The 23,516-nt window shown below is 42.3% G+C and overlaps 1 protein-coding gene and 1 long non-coding RNA gene across 2 annotated transcripts in view; both read left to right on the top strand.

The window, feature by feature from the left end:
* The window catches only part of cdh13 (cadherin 13, H-cadherin (heart)), a 265,858-nt gene that overhangs the window by 183,246 nt on the left and 59,096 nt on the right, over positions 1–23,516 (top strand). The gene's annotated exons all lie outside the window — the stretch shown is intronic.
* LOC133478688 (uncharacterized) lies at positions 6,629–14,903 on the top strand. The gene is made up of 3 exons (XR_009788736.1): positions 6,629–9,234; positions 9,424–9,515; positions 9,608–14,903. It is a non-coding gene; the product is annotated as an uncharacterized LOC133478688 (long non-coding RNA).

Raw genomic sequence — 23,516 nt, forward strand, 5'->3', positions numbered from 1 at the left:
CATTTTGCACTTAAAAACGCTTTGTGTGTTCATGATGAATGCCATATTGTTCTTTAAAAGTACCTGAGGAAAATGTGTCCCTAACTCTTGGTGATTGGCACCCATTTGTCTTCTGCTTAGTTCCAATTTGCAGTCTTTTCTATCATCAAGCCTCAGTGTCGAGCATTTTTTTTTTGTTGACGTGCGTCATTCTGAACTCTCCCTTCTGTGTCAACACTTCATTCTGGGCATCCAATTACTCTGGAGGTCAAAGCGTGATGATTCCATTCAGAGGAGCGGTGTCTTTCTGTGCAGGGCTCAAAGAGCCATTCAAATGACATCGCCGCCTGGCTTCAGAGTAACCGCTTTGCAAAATGTTGTTTTCAAGCATTTCCATGGCCACATTCTAATCTGATCCTCCTGCATATAATTGAATGTCAGTCGTCACATAAGGGCGCTTGGCTCGCTTCAATTAGTATCTTGTTTTCTCGCGTCACAACAACGGAACAAAGCAGACAGAGAAATATTTACTGCTCCCAGGTAGTGGACAAAGTTATTATATTATATCATTTATATGCAAATAATATGGCACAGAGAACACATTGATGAGATTTCATTATTGCAAATTTGTTATGTGCTTCAGTTTATAAACTCTCGTTCATTCTCCTATTACGATTAGGAGATTGAAACTGTAGTTGAGTAAGATCCAGGCATGGACGGCGTTTGAGAATGAGAAGAGATGCCTCATGGAAATCTGTCGTCCTCTTCAAGAGGTTTGGTGGAATAGCTGACAAAGATGATCAAGTGAGGTTAAAGGTTTGCTATTGCTTGCTAAATGTGCAAGGAAGGGGTTGATGGCTGTCATCGCGGGACTGTTAGTTTAGTTTAGGTGCTGGGTGTGGGGGTCACGCACTTACTGCGACAAATAACTCATGAATATGCAAATCGCTCGTGTATCCCCTCACTTATACTCTCGTCCTGTAGACTTGTATAATTCACATAATTAATCCCACCAAACTTCAGTTGTACGGCCGGGTTCACGACCCTTGTCCTGCATGCTTCTTCTCCTGTCCTTGTCCTGTTCTATCTTGTCCGTCCAATTCCAATGAAGTTGGGACGTGGTGTTAAACATAAATAAAAACAGAATACAATGATTTGCAAATCATGGTCAACCTATATTCAAATGAATACACTACAAAGACAAGATATTGAATGTTCAAACTGATAAACTTGATTGTTTTTAGAAAATAATGATTAACTTAGACTTTTATGGCTGCAACACGTTCCAAAAAAGCTGGGACAGGGTCATGTTTACCACCGTGTTACATCACCTTTTCTTTGAACAACATTCAATAAACGTTTGGGAACTGAGGACACTCATTGTTGAAGCTTTGTAGGAGGAATTTCTTTCCCATTCTTGCTCGATGTACAGCTTCAGCTGTTCAACAGTCCGGGGTCTCCGTTGTCGTATCTTACGCTTCATAATGCGCCACACATTTTCAACGGGAGACAGGTCTGGACTGCAGGCAGGCCAGTCTAGAACCCGCACTCTTTTGCTACGAAGCCACGCTGTTATAACACGTGCAGAATGTGGTTTGGCATTGTCTTGCTGAAATAAGAAGGGGGGGGGGGGGTCCATGAAAATGGATGGCAGCATATGTTTCTCCAAAACCTGTATGTACCTTTCAGCATTAATGGTGCCTTCACAGATGTGTAAGTTATGCATGCCATTGGCACTAACACAGCCCCATACCATCACAGATGCTGGCTTTTGAACATTACATTTTGAACAGTCCGGATGGTTCTTTCCTTCTTTGGCCCGGAGGACACGACGTCCACAATTTCCAAAAACAACTTGAAATGTGGACTCGTCGGACCACAGAACACATTTCCACTTTGCATCGGTCCATCTTAGATGAGCTCGGGCCCAGAGAAGCCGGCGGCGTTTCTGGGTGTTGTTGATAAATGGCTTTTGCTTTGCATCGTAGAGTTTCAAGTTGCACTTACGGATGTAGCGCCGAATTGTATTTACGGACATTGGTTTTCTGAAGTGTTCCTGAGCCCATGCGGTGATATCCTTTACACATGATGTCGGTTTTTGATGCAGTGCCGCCTGAGGGATCGAAGGTCACGGGCATTCAACGTCGGTTTTCGGCCTTGCCGCTTCCATGCAGTGATTTCTCCAGATTCTCTGAACCTTTTGATGATGATATGGACCGGAGATGATGAAATCCCTAAATTCCTTGCCATTGTACGTTGAGGAACATTGTCCTTAAACTGTTCAACTATTTTCTCACGCACTTGTTCACAAAGAGGTGAACCTCGCCCCATCTTTGCTTGTGAATGACTGAGCAATTGAGGGAAGCTCCTTTTCTACCCAATCATGGCACCCACCTGTTCCCAATTGGCCTGTTCACCTGTGCGATGTTCCAAACAGGTGTTTGATGAGCATTCCTCAACTTTCTCCGTTTTTTTTTGCCACCTGTCCCAGCTTTTTTGGAACTTGTTGCAAACATAAAATTCTAAGTGAATGATTATTTGCTAAAAACAATCAAGTTGATCAGTTTGAATATTAAATATCTTGGCTTTGTAGTGTATTCAATAAAATATAGGTTGAACATGATTTGCAAATCATTGTATTCTGTTTTTATTTATGTTTCACACAACGTCCCAACTTCATTGGAATTGGAATAAAGACCTACACTCTCAGGAAATAAAATTTCAGTTAATTGCAGTCAGCTTTAATCGAACACGAGGTTTTTTGTTGTTGTTTCCCCCCCCCCCCCACCCTTGGTGCAGTTAATTTGAATAGATGTGAACACAGACCAAATCAACCAGCTACTGCAAGAAGTGATTCTGTGTCATTTCTATTTGCTTTCAGTGTCTAAATAGTTACATTATTAACAATTCTAAACTAAATAATTACGGCTTTCACCCAAATGCGCGGAAAGGAAACTGAAACATGGAGGCTCCTAACTCAGGGATTCCACCATAGCGTATTACTTCATGTCCTTGTGTGGATGCTCACTTGCCAGATCTTTGTCAGTTCTAATCAATACAACATGGCTGTGAAGGCAACCACCTTATGCTCTTTTGTTCTTTCCCCCAAATGAACAAGGTGGACAGGCATTGATGAAATATGGGACCCCTCCTCAGCACCCCCCACCCTGCTCCCAGATCCCCCTATTCCATCATGCTTCTGCCCACTTGCATTAGTGAGGAAATGAGATACCCCTAATTAATTAGATCTCTGAGTGCTAAAGATGAAGATTACATCGGAATGAAGGTTAGATGTGTCAATCATAGCTTTTTGTTAGATAGACTGAGCATTCTTTAAGATAAATTGAGCCTCATGGGCATTGTGAGTCTCACTGTGTTGTTAATCGCTCCCCCTGCGTACACTCGCTTTAATTGAGTCTCGCAGAGAGTAGTCAATGAAATTGTGCGGCTGGCATCACAGGAGACGATTAGATTCACCACAAGACAAGACAAAAGATACACAGCTGGAAGTGACAAAAGAATAATGTGACAAATCGGATTGTTAGAATATGAAGAAAATACAACAATGGAGGACCATACGGCTAGATAACGTATGATAAGGTGATTTCAGAGAAAAAAAATGATATTTCTGCTTGGGACCTAATTGATTAAAGTAGAGTCCAGTTTATTGGTAAGTACTTTCGACGAGCACTGGTTGTGCAGGCAAAATGTGAGCTGTAATACAATTCTGAATTCATTAAAATTATCTGACTGCCGAATGGGTTCAACTATTTGCTAATGTCGTCACAGTAATTATATATGTGTGGTATCCAATGTCAGTGCTCCAAATTAAGCACAAATCACATCATGAGAACATAAGAATGCTACTTAGTGAGGTTAAAATGTATTGCTTCATTAATAAAGCCACTTGATGAAAAGTAGTTGAATTGAAATTCTCTATTCAATTTGCACGTGAACGGTGAGAAGTGAGTGCAGTCGCCGAGGCAATATGCCAAAGAAACCAGTTCATCGGAGATGTTCTACATCTTGACTGGGGTTGAGGGTGAGCTGGAGCCTACCTCGGACGACTTTGGGGGTGTGAGGCAGGGTGGACCCCGGACACTTACACATTTTGAGGCCAAGAGTAGCATGCCCCCGTCTGTGATAAGGTCATTCTATCGTGTCATTTCGTGGTGACCACAGTGGCGCCATCCCTACGCTCACAGCTAGTGGAAAAATGTCGATATGAAGCAAGCATTCAAATCACTACGCTGAAAACAACACGAGACTTTTTAAAATTCCCATGTCATCTAGTGGCGTTGCGACTGGTCGCTATTCCGGTGTCCTAAGGTGATACTGAAAGGTCAGCGTAAAGAGAAATGGGTTTGAGAGCGAAAAAAGCATTCGGGTGGAGGGCAGCATAATTGCGGTGACACAACCACTTTCTGCTCAGAGGGTAATGTGTGTGTGTGTGTGTGTGTGTGTGCGTGTGGCAGCAGTAAGGGCTTCAGTCATGTCAGAGAGATCCCGCTGATGCCAAACTGTCATTAGAACTAAGGAGAGCTTCAGTACATTTATTTCTCTCTCGAACTTTCTCTCCACTCTATCATCCCATTGGCGATTTCACCTGCTGTTTCACTCTTCATGACTGTTTCCTCTGCTGCCTCCCACCTCTTTCCGTCTTTCATCCTTCATTTTTCCCATCCTCATTGACCTGAGGATAAAGCGTATTTGTCAACAGCTCTTACTCGCCAGTAGAGCCCACCCCCTATCCACCCTTCAGGCAAGAATTAATTTCACCCTGTCTCCATGAGAGAGAGCATTGATTGGAAAAGTTTGGATGTGTGCTGAGTACTTTTTATTGTTCTCTTTCCCATGCCACCCTCTCTTCACTAATGAAACTCAGCCCGGTTCATTGCCTCTGCCAAAGCAGACACAATGCTATCGGGGCCCATCTCTCTTGAGGTGACTATCTTTATCGGTCCTTGTACAGTATATAGATCTCCACCTCCTTCTCCATCTGCCCTCCTCCTTCAGTCAAGCCATAAATCAGGCTTGTGCAGCTTAGAGGTATGGTGATACATTCGTTCTCTTGTGAAAGAGAGGAGGAGAAGGCAGACAAGAAGTTGACATTGACACAAATTGCAGCATATGTGCGGAGGTCATACATTAATTCTCCTTGTGGAGCTCATCATTGGGTTCCTATAAATCCCGTTGATAACATTGCAGACTGACGGACAAATTGGAAGTAAATGTTCTCTGCTGTCACTCTGCGTTCCATTGACTTTAATCTATTTGCAGCAAGCAAACAAACTAACATCATTTCTTTGTGGCTTTCTTGCACTTTCAGTGGTACACTTTCTGTAAATGCGGCGGCTTATTTTGCGACTTTAGTTTCCATATACAACACGTCTGCTTTGAATGCACAAATCCGGGAAGCTGCAGATTACAAATCGTAGTAACACAGTGTGAGACAAATAGATTTGTAGGATATTTCGGGGATGCCACAAGATATTGAGACAGACACCATATGATTAAATCCCAGTGTATACGAGTCCAGCGTTGATATTCTACATCCCTCTCACATTTCAATGTAATGGATATTGGAACACTTGTATCCCTCCAGAGAAAGCACATGTGGAACTTCCTTTATGGAGACGACAACCTTGCCATTTTCATGCTGCATAGTGAAACACTGAGCAGGACATCTTTTTGGTGCAACAGCCAGGGAATTTTATAGCACTGTATATTTTGGGCATTTTGGACCCAGTGAGTGTAATTGCATGTGTTGACAGGGCAAAAAAGGGCAGCGCAAATGAGACTTCGGTTTGTGGGAATGTAGGAGATCCAGTTGACTTAGCCCAGCATGCTTGTGGAAGTACTTTGCTGGCTCAGTGCGATGTCGCCCCCAGAAACCTCCAATGAAGTACAACCAGGGGAATTGAGTCAATATTGGGCTTTTTTACAGTCGAAATCTGCGAACGGGTGGTTGTGTATGGACACCATAGGCCAGCTGTCAGGAAGCAGCACCTGGTTCTCGCTGTGACCTGCACGGATCAATGCATGCCTGATAATTCCTGTGGCCTCTGCGCTGCAAAGATAAGAGCAACCTGACAGGGAAGAAAGAAGCAAAGTCACTCACAAACTCAGCATGTCAAGATTTATGATAGGACAAGGCACACACACACACACACACACATGCACATGTAGTCAGTTTCCCTTACTGAGACCTGGCTAACCAGATAGCTTTCCCTTGATGTCACGCACCGCCATATTGGAGGTTGAATCATTGCTTTGTTGCGGTGCTTACTGAGTGTAGAATAGAGGATCCCGCGGATCTCCATCGCCAACGTAGCGGACAAACAAATACTGATCATGTGATCCAAAACTGTTTATTGTCGAGCATTTTATCATCGACCAGTTAAGACCACCTTACGATAACATCGAGGTTATTCATTCATTCATCTTCCGTTCCGCTTCTCCTCACGCGGGTCGCGGGCGCGCTGGAGCCTATCCCAGCTACCACCCTGAACTGGTTGCTAGCCAATCGCAGGGCACACATAAACAAACAAGCATGCACACTCGCGTTCAAACCTACGGGCAATTTGGAGTCCTCAATCAACCAAGCATGCATGTTTTCGAGATGTGGAAGGAAACCGGAGTACCCGGAGAAAACCCACGCAGGCACGGGGAGAACATGCAACCTCCAAACAGGTGGCGCCAGGATTCGAACCCCGGTCCTCAGAACTGTGAGGCCGATGTGTTAACCAGTCGTCCACCGTGCCGCCACATAGAGGTTAGCCCTTCCATTTTATTCGCAATAGTTATAATTATGATCGAGACTTTGCACACACGTGCTTGCAGGGTAGCAAAGCAAAGCAAAGCAAAGCTAATGTATTTATATAGCGCATTTATGTGCTTCACATGATTAAAAGCATTTAAAAACAAAGGGAAAAACAGCTTATAAACATTTAAAACAAAGAGAAAATAAAATAAAAACACAATTCAAACAGCATACAATGCAAGAAATATCAGCAGTTGGATAAGACAGCAGACGCGAGTTACCGACGTCATTCAAAAAATCAAAAGGCTTAAATGGAAATGGGCTGGCCACGTTGCCCGAAGAGCTGACAAAAGGTGGACCACAGAAACTATCAATTGGATCCCACTGGACACAAAGCGACCACGGCGAAGACCCAAAAATAAATGGATAGATGAAATGATTAAACACACCGGAACACCCTGGCCACAAATTGCAAAATGTCGTAGTGGTTGGAAAACGTGGATCCTGCAGTGGATAGATAATGGCTGATGATGATATAGATATCTATATATATACTCTATGCAACAAGGTTTGACCATTGGGCAAGTTTTTGGGTTGATCTGTCGTTCAAACATTGAGACATTTGTAAATGTGGGTTCCACTGTACATGAACTCTATTTAGAGTTGTATTAGATGTACAGGGGTCCTCGGTTTATGAAGGAGTTGAGTTACTTTGGCGTTTAGGTAACCCGCATTTTTACCCAAAGTCAGAACAAGCTGTAAGCTAGCTCCCGCCTATGCTAAAGTCCTAATTACAGTGAGTATTTTCTATGAAAAACACTTCTCGGACATACAGTATCGAGGCTACAAATATAAAACACTCAAATGAAGCACGACAAATCTGGGCTTTGTTTTTCTGTTTTATGACATATTCTCATGCCGCAAACTGGTCCCACCTTCAGAATGTCGTTTACCTGGACCATCGCAAACCATAAACCTCCTGCAATTAAGATTGTGCAAGTTTTGGTTTGATAAAAATGCAGGAATAATTGATCTCTAAACACCATCATATTTACACAAGTGAAACTGACAATCAGCAATACATGTCTGAGTGCAGTTTACTCATCTCGGAGTTAGCTCTCTTCAGCCATCAAACAGCTACTTCATTTTATGGTGTCAAGGATTATAGAGAGCTGACATTATCCCATTCAAAAGCCATCAGTCTTTATGGATGATGTGATTGCCTTATTGTACTCCCCAAATCCTTTTTTACACCCTTGTTATGCACATGTAACCACAATAAGATGGGTTGCAGTGTGCAATGTCATGTACTATTGAGCTGTCAGTGCTATAGGCCATGCTGAAATATGTCATATGCAGCAGTGACAGCGTTGACTCAGGCTCAGGTGCCTTGCTTCAAAAGAGGTCTTGCAAATAGACCCATGCGGCCAATTATACTTCCCAGTTTTGGGAGAAAATAAGTAACGTTGTTTTAATGCACAACAAGAGACAATGAATGTTTTACTCAGATGAAGGTTCATGGTTAACAACAGCATAAACAGATTCGATAGCCGCCCAAATGTAGAAATGCTGCTTCTAGTGGTGTCCCGGTACCAAAATTCTGACTTCAGTACTTTACCTGCATACTGTAAAGTATCTCTCTACTGGTACTGACATGACACCACGGCAAGAATCTAAAACTTCAGGAAAAGCAGTGGAGTGAAAATCAATAAATACTTTCATATTTATGGTTGTTAATTAAAAACAATATGATGAACATTTTTAAAAATTTGTACCGGTAATAATGGAATTAGCTCTTATATTCAACTCTTATGAGCTATTTTTGTTGTCATTATTATATTTTTCTAAACAAAGATACAGACTAAAAATGCTGGGTTGTTTTCCTCACCCACTCGTTGGGTAGTTGTGAATTTTGAGCAGATTGGGAAACGTTTCCCCAAAACTGGGTTCACTATTTTGAGCCAGCAGATTGGGTTGAAGATTGGATCTGGGCGGAATGAAGTGCTGAAGCCGGTTGCCATTTTGGACACAGCAGCCCCTTCTTCAGCTCCAGAGGAATGAAGTAGAAAATGGTAAGAAAAACATTGAAAACTTATGACAACATCTGTGTTTGCATTGTACCGTAGTTATGGCTAGCTTCAAGACCCTAGATTTAGCTTACTTCACCCGCCCTGCTGACCAAAGACATTTTTGAACAAGTTTCTCTCTAGCTAACTTGATTGGAGAATAGCGGACAAAGTATATTTCTGTCGGGGCTTTTTGGTCTGTATGATTTTAACCAGAGGTGTCGACTCGAGTCAAATGACTCGGACTTGAGTCATGAATTTGATGACTTTATGTTTACTGTGTACATTGACCTTTTGTTTGGTGTTTTACATATGGTTATTTATATGTGAGACTAAAAATGTTTTTTCATTATTGAAAGATGGATGAGTTTGTCCAGGAAAAGCTGCAAGAGTGCAACCTGGCTGAGTTCATCCCAAATTTTGAAGGTATGTAATATTGTTCGACACAAATCAGTTCATGACTTTTTATTGACTGAATGAACTGACACATTGAATAAAATCTCTGAATTACTCATTTTATTGTCATTTTGTATGGATTTATTTTGAGATATTGCTATATTCTTACTCTTGCTTCTCATTGAAGTAATATCTTGATTTTTGTCTTACCATTGTTAGTGTACGTCAGAGCTGCTGGATCTGCTGGCCTCCCTCATCCCCCTTGGGGGCCACGCATGACGTTTCTGCATCATTTCAAAAAGTTGTTGGAGGTATGCCTCGAGTCACGGGTCAGACATTTTGGGTTATGTGTGCTAATTTGTATCCATTTTGTTTTGTGTTTTGTTTTTTTTCTTCCCCTCAGCCTGCCAGAAACACGGTGTAGTACCTTTCAAGGGCACCTACATAGTCCCCATATGTTCCGATGCTGGGGCAGGAGGGCAACTGTTCCCGAGCTTTTTTTTTTTATCATCAATGGGACCCCTTTGGAGCAGCCATCGCTTATTAAAGCCGTTGACATATGCTTGAAGGCATACTTTGTGTTTGAGCATGCACTCAGGTTTGGGAATTCATTCAGTCAATTGTTTTTGAAATGCCAGGAGATGTTTCAAATGTTGTAAAGCTCATGAGAGCACAACTGAATGCAATGCAAGAATGATAAGGTTCTGGTGCTTTAAAAGTCAAAGCCGCTCCATTGGAGCCTCCGGAATTCAGTTGAGCAAATTTCTGACGTTCTACTTATTAAAGTTTTCATGACCTGTTTGTTTTGAGTGTTGCACTATACAGCAAAATGATTTTGTCTCTGTGAATTCTGCTTAAGAACTGTTCTGATGTAAAGAGAGAGAGAGAGAAAAAAAGAAGAAATATGCATACTGGTCTTTATTTTCTTAACATTTCCAAAATATTGTTGTGCACTGTTTTTTTTTGTTGTGACAGTTAAACTATATGTGATAACCGTTAAAATAATGTTTGGAAAAGTACAGTATTTAGTTGTTTCATCATTTAATAGTAATTTATACCAAATTACAATTTGCTGAAGTTGAAGTAAATTGAATGTAACATTCTTAGAAAATGTTAGTAATCAAATTAGTATTTAGTAGTACAGTACAGTATATTATTTTGGTAGCTTTAACGCATCACTCTGTGCAGTTTCCACCCATTGTTGTGTCAGAATCTTGACCCACCGTGCTGGGTAGAAGCAGCCCAGCATTGGCACGGTCCCTCTTGGACCCAGTGCTCGGCTAGCCATATCACCCGATTTGGGTTACTTTTAACTCAGCAGCTTTAAGATAGTACCTTTACTTCACGTTACTGTAACTACAAACATTTGCAAGAAACAAGGCTCTAAGACTTTTTTCCATGACTATATTCATTATTTCTATCTTTATACGCAGTGGCGTGGAAGGAAGCTGAAGATAGTTTGTTAATGATAAATACCTGTTACCTCACCAAAAATAGCATATTTTAATATCAAAAGCATATTAAGCTCTGGTTCTCGTGAACAAAAAAGTAATTATTGGCAGATAAATCAAAGTAACTGTAATCTGACTACACTCTAATATAAAAGCTAACGCGTTAAATTACTTATGTCACCGGACTTGACTTTGTAACGCGTTACCGGCATAACCCTATGAAACACTGTATGCAAATGTCTGCATTTCAATAGATGGACATACGCTATTTATTTGTTTTTTTTTTAAAGAAGTCAGCCTGGTGCAGGTGAGAGACTGTAAAAAAAAAAAAAAATACATTATAGCATGGTAATGAGTTTGTCTTCCTTTCTTTTTTGTGTAGTTGTTATACTGTTCGTACTGTACTAGATTTCCAACAGAGTTGTCTATTACGCAAATCAAAAGCTGACCTTATCAACAACATATTTCTTCTTTAATAGAGCTAGAGACTAGCCAAAATGTTTGAATACTCCCTCTGAGATGAAATACTCATATTGTATTCATACTGTTACAAAAGGTCTGTGCTTTTCTGACAATAAACCAGACAGGCGGGGTCCACCCTGAACCGGTTGCCAGCCAATCGCAGGGCACATACAAACAAACAACCATTCGCACTCACAGTCACACCTACGGGCAATTTAGAGTGTCCAATCAATGCATGTTTTTGGGATGTGGGAGGAAAGCGGAGTGCCCGGAGAAAAGCCACGCAGGCACGGGGAGAACATGCAAACTCCACACAGGCGGGGCCGGGGATTGAACCCGGGTCCTCAGAACTGTGAGGCTGACGCTCTAACCAGTCGTCCACCGTGCCGCCACCTCTTTTTCATATTATTATTATTATTATTATTATATTTTTAAAGTTTCTTGTACAACATTCTAATTTCTTAGAGATGGTAAAATGTGGGTATTCATTAGCTGTAAGCTAAAATCATCCAAATAGTAAATCAAATCATAAAATGGTTTTAGTCTGTCGTGAATTTTTGTATTTTTTTGAAATTTTTGAAGTTTTGTCATTTAAATGTATTGAGAACAACGTGTATTTGCCAAGAACTGTTCGCCCTACGAGGTGATGCGATTCTTAACGTACCATTGAATGGCTAGCCAGGTTCTATTCCTGTGCCATTTTCTCCACGCCAAGGCACTTGTCGCAGTCACTTTTTCATAGAACAGTCCATGATGTAATGAACAACATCATGTGCATTTTAACAACAGCCATTTATGTGTTCCCACCAACGGGAAATGTCAACGTTTTTCGTATATTTCGATGGCTTGCCAGGTTCTGTTCCTCAGCGCCCTTTTCTCCATGTTAAGGCACTTGAAATGAACTTATAGTGAATAACATTTCATATTTGGTGGCATAACCCTTACTTGCAATAACTGCATCAAGCCTGCGGCCTTTTGACTTCAGACTGTTGCATTCTTCACTTTACTTTTCTTCTTCTCTTCTTTGGCCCTCTTTCAGTTCTTGTTTGTTTCTGGGGGGGTTCTCCCTGTAGTCTCCTCTTCAGGAGGTAAAATGGGTGCTATTGGGTTAAGGTTGATTGACTTGGCCAGTGTAAGACCCTCCAATTATTCCCCCTGATTAAGTCCTTTGTTGTTTTGACAGCGTGTTTTTGCGTCATTGTCTGTTGCATGCTGAAGGTTCTCCCGATGAGTTTGGATGCATTTTTCTGTAAATGGTTTTGTAAACTTCATAATTGGTTCTGCTGCTACCATCATGAGGTACATCATCAATAAAGACTAATGAGCCTGTTCCAGAAGCAGCCATGCAAGCCCAAGCCATGACATTACCACCATGCTTCACAGATGAGCTTGTGTGTTTTGGATCATAAGCACATCCTTTCTTTTGCCATACTTTGGCCTTTCCATCACTTCGGTAGAGGTTCATCTTTGTCACATCAATCCATAAAACCCGTTCTACAACTTTTTTGCAAAAATCCAATATGGCCTTCCGATTCTTTTTGCTTCAGTGGTATGGCGCACACAGACACGCACACGGCCGGTCAGAGGGAGGGTCGCCGCCCTTCACTATCTCTGAGCTGTTCATAGTCCACGATGGGTTTCATGTGTCTGCTTTCAAGTCGCTGACTTTTCTTTTTCTTCCTCAAATGGCTGGGCGTACACGTGCACCCTTTGCTTTTTTTTTTGCTGCACCATTTCAAAATTAGTCACACCCTCGAGCCCTGTCTTCACAAAAAAAATAAAAATAATAAATAAATCATACGTCGGATTTCCAACACCACGCCAGAGTACTTTAAGCCATAGCTCTGCGTCCGAAAATGCAGATTGATCTTACTTTATGCGTCCTTGCTAGTTTCTGTGCGTCTCAGACGTGAGACGCATACCAAACGAGAACCCTGCTTAATATTGTGTATTTCAAGCTTTCAAGCTGTTTATGCAAGCTTTTAGTGTGCAGTATTCATGTATTTTGACTGCATTTGATTTCTGCCATTGCAAACAATACATTGTGCACCCACTCGGTGCAATGCTGGTTTTCATTGCGTACAGAGCCATGACACTCAAAAAGTGTCATGGCTTTTTTCACCACTTCTTCTCAAACTACCCGATTTCCAGAGAGGTCTCCGACGACAAGTGTAGCCAGTATCCGGGTTGGAGCACTCCAAGCTGTTGTCTCATGCTATCGGTGCGATTGATCTCCTGCTGGTAACCCTGACTCTCGTGTGCATCAAACGCTGAGTTTCCCTAACAACAACCCTTTTTTTTTTAAACTACAGGTACTAATAAAAACTGGCACCGTGCTATTTTTTTTTATATCAAAATACCTCAGTATGGTACTGCTTATCTCTTTAAGGCATTTGCAGTTTGGCTTTTGCAATAAACCACACCCAAGTACCTGCAACTCATTAAAATCTGAAAACTGAATGATCAATTATGTTAGCGTTACTCAATATGAGAAAGAATACCAAACAATGCAAAACACATAATTCTGATAATAATCTCAATGCAGCCAATGGGTCAAACTCACACATTTCCATATCCTTTCACACTATCATAACTCTTGACTTAAAAGAGTGAAACTCTGTGACGGAAGCTATTTCAGTGAAGCGGGATTCGGAATATTGATGAGTCAGATTAGCGGTGGATGTTGAGAATCAATCCAGTTGAAGAATGAGATTGTCTGAGGCCGTGCAGTGGCCAAGCTTTTTCTGCTTCTCCTCAGCGACTACACGTGAGAAGCCTTCCTAAAAGATGTTTGTCTGCAGCCGGAATTCCTCTACCTGGCCGACAGCATATGTTGATGAACCCAAAGAACTGGGCAAATTTACATATGGATAGCCAAAAACATACTCTTGACATAATTAGTATGATGATCAGCACCATCTATTGTAAAAGAGGTCACAAGAGACACAAGAGGTCAAAACAAATTTTGTAATTACTGATCATAAATCTTATGGAGATAACATTAACATACAAATATGGCATTGTACTTTGTCCATACTGGTAAGCGCCAATCTCAACATCCATATGAGCCGAGGTGTGTCTTAATACGCTAAATTTACTCCGTTACATTTACTCAATAATATTTACTTTTCAGCGCAGTTCTTCTGCAACATATTTTTTACTTGTATATGGGTATTTTTATGAAGAAGAAACGGTACTTTTACTCTGTTACATTGATATACATTTCACTTGCTACTTTTATTTTTGCGCAATCTATATGTTTTGGTTTGTCAGAGAGACTTCTGCCTTGAGCACTGTCACGTGACTCTGTTTCACCAATCCCACGGAAGTACTCGTGACTTTTGACTTCTTTTGACCACTCGAATGGTTATTTTCACACTGACATCCACAAGAGGGCGCTCTAGGCCTGACGAAAGCGACGTAAAAGAGGAAGCGGTGCATCATCTACCTCCGGAGTTGGCGGACTTGTTTAGAAGTGACACCGAGGATGAAGATTTCATTGGATTTAGTGATCCGGAGTGACACTGATGGTTTGGTAAACTTGTTAGCATGTTCTTTATGCTACAGTTATCTGAATAACTGTTCCAATGTTACGTTAACATACCAGGCACGTTCTCAGTTCGTTGTTTTTGCGTCATGTAACGTTAGCTGAATGTGTTACGTTAGCATACCGTACACCTATTCAGCCTGTTGTTCTCTCTTCTATTTTTATTTTAAATTGCCTTTCAAGATGACATGTTTGTTCTTGGTGTTGGATTTTATCGAATAAATTTCCCCCCAAAAATGTGACTTATCCTCCAGTGTGACTTATATATGTTTTTTCCTTCTTTATTATGCATTTTTTGGCTGGTTCGATTTATACTCCAGTGCGTCTTATAGTCCGGAAAATACTGTACTTACTCTTATTTAAGTAATTACAGTATTTGGGAAAGTACTTTTCCTGTTAGCTGAGTCATATTATATTTAAGGTAACAGTACTCTTACTGGCCGGCTGCTTAGCACATCTTCCTGGCAGTTCTGAGGACTCCGGTTCAAATTCGGCTTCATCTGTGTAGAGTTTGCATGTTCTCCCCGTGCCTGCATAGGTTTTTTCAGGGTACTCCGGTTTCCTCCCACATCCCAAAAACATGCACGGTAGGTTGATTGAAGACTAAATTGCGCGTACATTGGATGCGAGTGCGAATGGTTGTTTGTTTGTCTGTGCCCTGCGATTGGCTGGCAACCAGTTCGGGGTGTAGCCCGCCTCCTGCCCGATGATAGCTGGGATGGGCTCCAGCACGCCCGCGACCCTAGTGAGGAGAAACGGCTCAGAAAATGGATGAATGAATGAGTATTCTTACTTACAGTACATACAGTTTGTGACTACTCTACCCACCTCTGCATTCGAATCAAAAACATGTTAATTAGTTTTTTTTATGTACATTTTGCGGTGCTAGTGTGATTGTTGTGATAATTATTTTCTGCACTTCTATCAAATCAGAGCAAAACAGCAAACACTTGCTCAGATCAAAGCAGGGAAATCCATTTGATGCCGAGCGCCGTACGTCTGTCGCCGCCATTCTCGCAAATGCAATGGCTTCCGGGTATTTCTTCAATGCTGTCTCAAACATCCACTTGGACTCAACAATGAACTGATTAAATGGATGCGCAAGGCTCCTATGACCTGTCGTATGTCGCCTCCTCATTAACCTAACCAGACAGGCTTGAGGGGAATTTGATTAAATCCTGCAGGGACATTCTCCGAGACCCAAGAATGAACTGACTGGCGGTCAACATCACTGACCTTACAAAAAATGTTTTGGACCATAACTAATATTAAAACACTGATAAGGATAATAGTCTCACACAAATTTATAATGGGATAAAATGAGAAAGTGATGTTTTATATGTCTTAAAAGGTTAGAAGCTAACTTCACAGTGACCTCATAAAAGACTGCGAAACTCCTTAATCAATGCCATTACCCTGGAACATAAGAGCGGAGTGTGACCATGACAACCAGGCTGTATGTGTCTGTACGTGCGTGCGTGAAATTAAATAATGCAATCGATTCCCAGCACTTCTATGTACATACTAGGGCTGAGACAGTACTCATTAGGGTCTGCACGGTACAATATGCCCTTATGTACTGCGTTGTTTTCGTTTCACGCGGCATGTTACTTCCATTTTGTTATGGAACACGTCGATACACTCTATAAAAATCCCACTTCTTTCTCCATATCGTATCAAAAACATGTTGTGCACAGTGCATGTACAATCGTTTTGTTTTGTTGTTTAAACATATTTGGTCACCTGGAACTAAAAACTTGGCAAAGGTAATGCACCTAGTGGTTTCCCAGACTTGTACCATGACTTTTCATGTGTTTATGTGCGCAAATAGAGTGGAAAGAGAAATCCTCATTAATATGCATGAACTGCATTAAATATTCACTCATCAACTCGAGATTTTATTTGAATTCCCTTTACAGTCGTACAAATCGCTGGTAATGAACTGTGCTGACATTTTTCCACAGTAGCAGGAAAAGCTGTGCCCGTTTGAGCACCAATGAGAGGTTTAACCAGTTTGCAACAGTTAAAGAAATAGATTCAATTAGGGAAAAAATGTACAGCTCAAAATACAGTATCGAGCTGTATTCTTATGAAATGTCCTCAATTAATACTGTCATTATATAATCATTGGCTAATTTCTCTATACAGTGGTGCCTCGAGATACGAGTGGCCCAAGTTACCAGTTTTTCGAGATACGTCGATCGGCCGAGTTTTTATATATACAGTGGCTACGGAAAGTATTCAGACCCCCTTCAAGTTTTCACTCTTCGTTATATTGCAGCCATTTGCTAAAATCCTCATTAATCTACACACAGCACCCCATATTGAGAGAAAAAAAACCTAAATGTTGAAATTGTTTTCTGATTTATTAAAAATGAAAAACTGAAATATCACACAGCCATAAGTATTCAGACCCTTTGCTGGGACACTCATATTTAACTGGGGTGCTGTCCATTTCCCCTGATCATCCTTGAGATGGTTCTACACCTTGATTGGAGTCCAGCTGTGTGTGATGATACTGATTGGACTTGATTAGGAAAGCCACATACCTGTCTATATAAGACCTTACGGCTCACAGTGCATGTCAGAGCAAATGAGAATCATGAGGTCAAATGAACTGCCTGAAGAGATCACAGACAGAATTGTGGCAAGGCACAGATCTGACCAAGGTTATAAAAAAAAATTCTGCTGCACTTAAGGTTCCGAAGAGCACAGTGGCTTCCATAATCCTTAAATGGAAGACGTTTGGGACGACCAGAACCCTTCCTAGAGCCAAACTGAGCAATCGGGGCAGAAGAGCCTTAGCGAGAGAGGTAAAGAAGAACCCAAAGATCACTGTGGCTGAGCTCCAGAGATTCAGTCAGGAAATGGGAGAAAGTTCTGGAAAATCAACCATCACTACAGCCCTCCACCAGTCGGGGCTTTATGGCAGAGTGGCCCGAATATTTAGGGACTGTGGCAGTTTTAACTGGACGGAAGTGGGATTAATGATTTTGGTGATGGGAAAAGGACCACATAAGCGTGGAACGATCTTACAGGACTCTGTTTGAAGGGGAAGGTCATAGGAAGAGAGCCAGACGGATTGACCCACCTTGTATTTGGGCGTCGGGGAGTGATGACGGTCCACGAGCTGCTTGTTGCGTGCCGCGGACCGGTTCAGCGCTGCCCGGATGTCCTTCCAAACCGCCTGGACTCTCTGGAGGTGATCTTGTACGGAGGGGACTGCCACCGCCTGCTCCTGTAGATCGTACAGTGGAGGTTGGAAACCGTAGCAAGGCATGAATGGGGAGCTGGTAAGGGAATTATGAGCGTATTCAATCCATGGGAGGAAGGAACTCCCAAGAGGAGAGGTTGCGGGCGGCCACACAGCGGCGTGCCGATTCCAGGGTTTGGTTGGCCCGCTCCGTCTGGCCGTTGGTCTGCGGGTGATACCCCGAGGATAAGCTGGCTGCTGCGCCCACCGCCTTGCAGAATTCCTTCCAGACCCGAGAGGAAAACTGGGGACCTCGATCGGAGACTATGTCGAAGACATGTAAGACAAGGAGGTTAGCAGTTTTCAGGGCGGACGGGAGTTTGGGGAGGAGCACATAATGGACACACTTGGAAAAACGATCGATGATTGTGAGAATAGCTGTGTTACCTTCAGAGGGGGGCAGGCCGGTAACGAAGCTACTATAATGGAACTGCAGGGAAGTATATGACAAAGTGTAGTTTATGGAATCTGTAGCGTTGGCAAACGAAGAGAACGGAGGGATGTACTTTATGCGCAATGTTGAAAGGTGCAGCCAATTGTGTGTCTGGAAGGTTTTTGTGGGTTTTTAAAAGGGAGCAGGGGTGTTACTTATTAACAGAAGATTGAGCCGCTACCGCAGCGCTCTAATATTTTTTATGATTAAAGTGTAACCTTACTGTTACTGAGATAAATTATGGTTTTGGGTTGTTTTTTTTTGCCCCCACTTTGTCCAGGGTAAGCGAACAATTTCCTTTTCATGGTTATGATTCTTCTTTTTTTCTCATTTGTTGTGTTACCTTTGTTTATGAGAATTGGGGTTATTTAAAGTCATTGTTTCCTCTCCAGTAAGTATTATTATTTTTTAATTTTTGTGTTTGGATCATTTCCAAGAAAAGAAACACACTAATTTGGGCTCTGTGGAGAGACAGTCATGGCCCATATAGAAGAAAAATGTTGCATTCTAGCAAATATGCCTTTGATATCTATGTTATGTCAAACTATTGAAGAAACTTAGATTTGATTTCATGTTTTAATATGTTTTTTAACCAACATCTTAGCCTTTGTTACTGTTGATATACACGGTGATGCTGTAGCCCTCCCCAAAATGGTGTGACCAACTTTTTCAGTTGGTCGCACCAGCAAATGATTTGTGCACTACAAGTGCAAAGGTTAGTGTCGAGCCCTGCCAATTGTTAGTGTACTGTATATATAAAATGGTATGGTTTCATTGCAAACAAACTTGTTTGGGTGACCCTAAACCTTTGAACAGTATTGTATTTATGGAATCATGAAGTTTATAAATATTCGTGTGTTTGTGTACCCTATTGAAATCTACATAGTCTTCTTATTGGCTCACCATGCAGCGAAGGGAACCGATCACCTTAATCGGGTTGCCGATTAATTCATCCTAATCGGTCGGTGATGAGAACCGTTCGGGAGTGTCGGTCCACCGGGATGGCCTCGCCACCTCGACTCCCAAGTGCAGGCCACCCCTGTTTGATGCGCTCTAATCTAATTAAGACATTAACAGCAACACCTGGGCTCTTCTGTGAAGGACGTGCCCACGCTCGCCTGCGTGCACGCTTGGCATATTGGGCTTTAATGACTCTGATGGTGGCAGGAGCGTGATGATGATTGCACTAAGCTCAAACACTCACATGAGCGCACTCAAACGCGTGCGCCGACTATATGTTCCGCACTCAGTGTGGACGTATGTGGTAATGGAGAACTATTTCAGTCCTCAATATACATAACTGCTCGCTAAATGAAGTGATTAGCCTGTGCTCTGATGGCGCACCTGATTAGATTAGCCACGCTTGTGCTTCCTGCTCCGACTCAGCGCAACCTAAACCCGACCTTGACCCCAATTAGCCTCACACTCATCAGAGAGAGCTAAGGGACACCAGTGCTCCAGCATCTTCTCATCCCACCACTAATCAGCGTAACTGAGTGGGATGGCTATGGTAAATGTGCCAAAGTTAATATATTGTAAGTTATTTCGAATACCACACAAGTTCAAGTTCATTTACATTCAGCTATTATCTAATGCAGCCTATCCCTGAACTTGAAAGGAATTTTACTAACTTCACTAAGGTTGTTGGCCAACAGGGGCAAATGCACTGCAAACGGCCATATGCCTCAAATGCAGGAATGACGCACAAACATAAAAACACACAAGTACATCAAAAACATCCATCCATCCGTTTTCCTCAGCCGGGCGACACCCCGAACTGGTCGCCAGCCAATCGCAGGGCACATATAAACAAACAACCATTCACACTCACATTCACACTTATGGGGAATTTAGAGTCTTGCACGAACCCACTATGCATGTTTTGGGAATGTGGGAGGAAACCGGAGTACTCGGGTCTTGAGGCATTCTCTTTGCTCTTACCCATCATGTGACGTGTCTTGACTCACAGCTTGGCAATGAGACCTTTTTGTAGGCCATCAATTAGGACTGAACCAGCTGATATTCATTTGCACTGACAAGGGGCTGGATTGCTGTTTCATAATTGATAGATTTTATGAGCTATTGTCTTGGCTTTCCCTGCCTTTTTGCATCTCCCTTTCTTCATGTGTTCAATACTTTTTCCCTGTGTCATTTCATATTATCACACACAACTTAGCGGCACGGTGGCCGACTGGTTAATGCGTCTGCCTCACACTTCTGAGGACCGGGGTTCAATCGGACTTCCGTTGAATGTGCAGCATTTCTCGCTTGCAGTTGTTTTGGGATTTGTGTGTGGGGTTTTTTTGTGTGTGTGTTTGCAGCATTTTTATTTTGCAGATGGAATTTTCTTTTCCAGTGGCTTTCTGTGTTTGCAGCATTTTTATCTTGCAGCATTTTTCCTTTGCAGTTGTTTTTTTTTTTTTTATTGCAGCATTTTTATCTTGTTGCATTTTTTTTGCTGTATTTTTTTGTGATTGCGGCATTTTTATCTTGCAGCATTTTTCTTTTGCAGGGAAGTATGGACCGCTGGAATAATGCGATTTTGGTGAATTTAATCAAGGTGCAGGCGGACATGATTGGCGGATTACACATTTCATTCATAAATATGTGAACAGCATGCATCAAACCTGCTGAATCATTGCAGAATATATTCAAAACATTATTTTATATTTTATACTGTGAGGAGGCGCACACACACGAACGATCAGGGTGGCGGGCAGTCTCCAAGCGCCCCCTTCATCGTGCTTCACCAACTTTACATCATCTGTCAGTGGAGGGTCTGCTTGCAGTTGCTTATAAATTGACTTGGCAAGCTTTGACCTCAGTTTCTTCTAACTAAACAAAAATAATTCACCTGGACGTACAGCAATATCCAGGTCCACTTAATCTGCATGTAGTTGGTTTCCAGTGTGGACTAAGCCAGCCACTTTGTCTGAAAAAAAAACTAAAAAAAACAGCAATACAGATGACAGAAAAGAAGGTCCTCAAATTTTCTTCACAACCGTCAGACAAGCAATAGTTCAGCTGTGATCGAGACAATCTGAAGCGTTAGACGTTGATGGATGACAGCAGGTCAGATTTCAACTTGATTTTCAAAAGACCAAAGACGCTAAAAGCAAAGTAAGGTCATTGTTCTTCAAAGTGAACGACAGCACAAAAGTGGATTTTTGTGCTCACAGAGTTCTGGATGAAGCGTGCAGCATGTCACTGATGTCTTTCAGCAGAAACATATTTCAACTGAGATATACGCCGTAACAAGATGCCACCGAAAGAAATGAAATGTGTGACTTTATCCACTTAGGGCAGGTTCTCTGTCCATTTTTAACGGAATTGAGATTGAGATACTGCAGCTTGAAAGGCTACGGAGCAGCAGGCAGGACTCGGGATCGTGCTAACCATCAAGTTAAATCGACAGATAACTGGAGAGAGGGCGAGCGAGAGAGACAGACAAAGATGGAGAGAGTTTGCATTTTCACAGTCATATCCCAAAATAAAAAGTTAAATACAGTGATATTAGTATATTATGATGTTGTGGGCTCAGTTATTACATTTGTAAACTTTTTTTTTTTTTTAACCTGGCCAATAATGTACTGGTAGTTTTTTTTTTTTGGGCCAAAACGTACTGCATTATAGGCTCAGGGCTTTTATTACGTTATTGGCCGGTTATTATGTTACGGGCCCATTACATTTTAAAAAGGGAGAATTCATTACATTATGGCCCTTTATTACGTTATGCGCTTCTACAATATATTCCTGGGTTTGTATGATCAATACAATAGAAAAGATATGTTTTTATATTTGTTTAGTATTAATCGTACAAATTCACAAAGGGATTAAACACATTTCAAGGCTATGAAGATCAAGATGGCGCCGACACGGGCGGTCGCCTCGGTGACGCGCTCTCGACTATTGTCTTTGTTTTTGTCCTTTTTGGTCATCTTTGGCCACACTAAGCAACTTGGTTACACGAGGGAAGTCTTGTTAAGCACTGAGGAGTACACTCCAGAACTTCTTCTGCCAACTTTCACAAATCCAAAAAGTTTTTTCTCTGAATTATTTACTGGTGGAGCGGCTGTGTTCTGTGGTCCGTGGAGGAGGCCACGGTCGGCTGCGACAGCGAGGATTTTGAACGCCACTTCCATCGATTCACCTTGCAAATCTACACTCTCTACCCAACGAAATAGACGAGCTTCATCTCTTCACAAGGGCCAGTAAAGAGTTTGCTCTTTCTGCCGCCCCCTGCTTCACGGAGACTCGGCTTCGTGAACAATATCCCCGACGGCGCTGTACTGCTGCCGGGCTTCCAACTACACTGACGGGACTGCGACATGGCGCTATCGGGGAAAACAAAAGGTGACAGAAAGGACTCGTACCGTGCTATTCCCCGCACGGTTTTGGGCTCGTCTGTTCACTGTTATTTCACATAATACCAACATACAGGCACAAACTTAAATGTGCAAAGCCTGTGGGGAAACAGTGAAGAAGTGGACCAATGAACCAAAGATGGAACTTCAAGACTGTTTACTCTGTACACATTGGAGTGTCTTTAAAACTTCAACTTGCAGCTTGGATGAATACAAGGACACTATTTCATCCTACATCAGCTTCCGAACAAAGAAATGTTGCACGTTCAATAACAACAAGGGCGGCACGGTGGATGACTGGTTAGAGCGTCAGCCTCACAATTCTGAGGACCGGGGTTCAATCCCCGGCCCCGCCTGTGTGGAGTTTGCATGTTCTCCCCGTGCCTGCGTGGGTTTTTTCCGTGCACTCCGGTTTCCTCCCACATCCCAAAAAACATGCATGAATTGGAGCCCGTAGGTGTGAATGTGAGTGCGAATGGTTGTTTGTTTGTATGTGCCCTGCGATTGGCTGGCAACCAGTTCAGGGTGTACCCCGCCTCCTGCCCGATGACAGCTGGGATAGGCTCCAGCACGCCCGCGACCCTTGTGAGGAGAAGCGGCTCAGAAAATGGATGGATGTATGAATAACAACAAGCGGTGGTTCGCTGCCAAACATCAACAACCTCGCCAGGCTGAAGAGGGCGCCTGTCGGAGTGGGGACCCAGCCCTGTACAATCAGGCCAGAAACCAGCTGACAAAAGAAGTCAACGTTGCCAAGAGAAATTATGCAGAAAAGCAGTTGGTGCTAACGACTCTGGGACAG

This window comes from Phyllopteryx taeniolatus, chromosome 5 (genome assembly GCF_024500385.1).
Source record: "Phyllopteryx taeniolatus isolate TA_2022b chromosome 5, UOR_Ptae_1.2, whole genome shotgun sequence".
Classification (NCBI taxonomy): domain Eukaryota; kingdom Metazoa; phylum Chordata; class Actinopteri; order Syngnathiformes; family Syngnathidae; genus Phyllopteryx; species Phyllopteryx taeniolatus.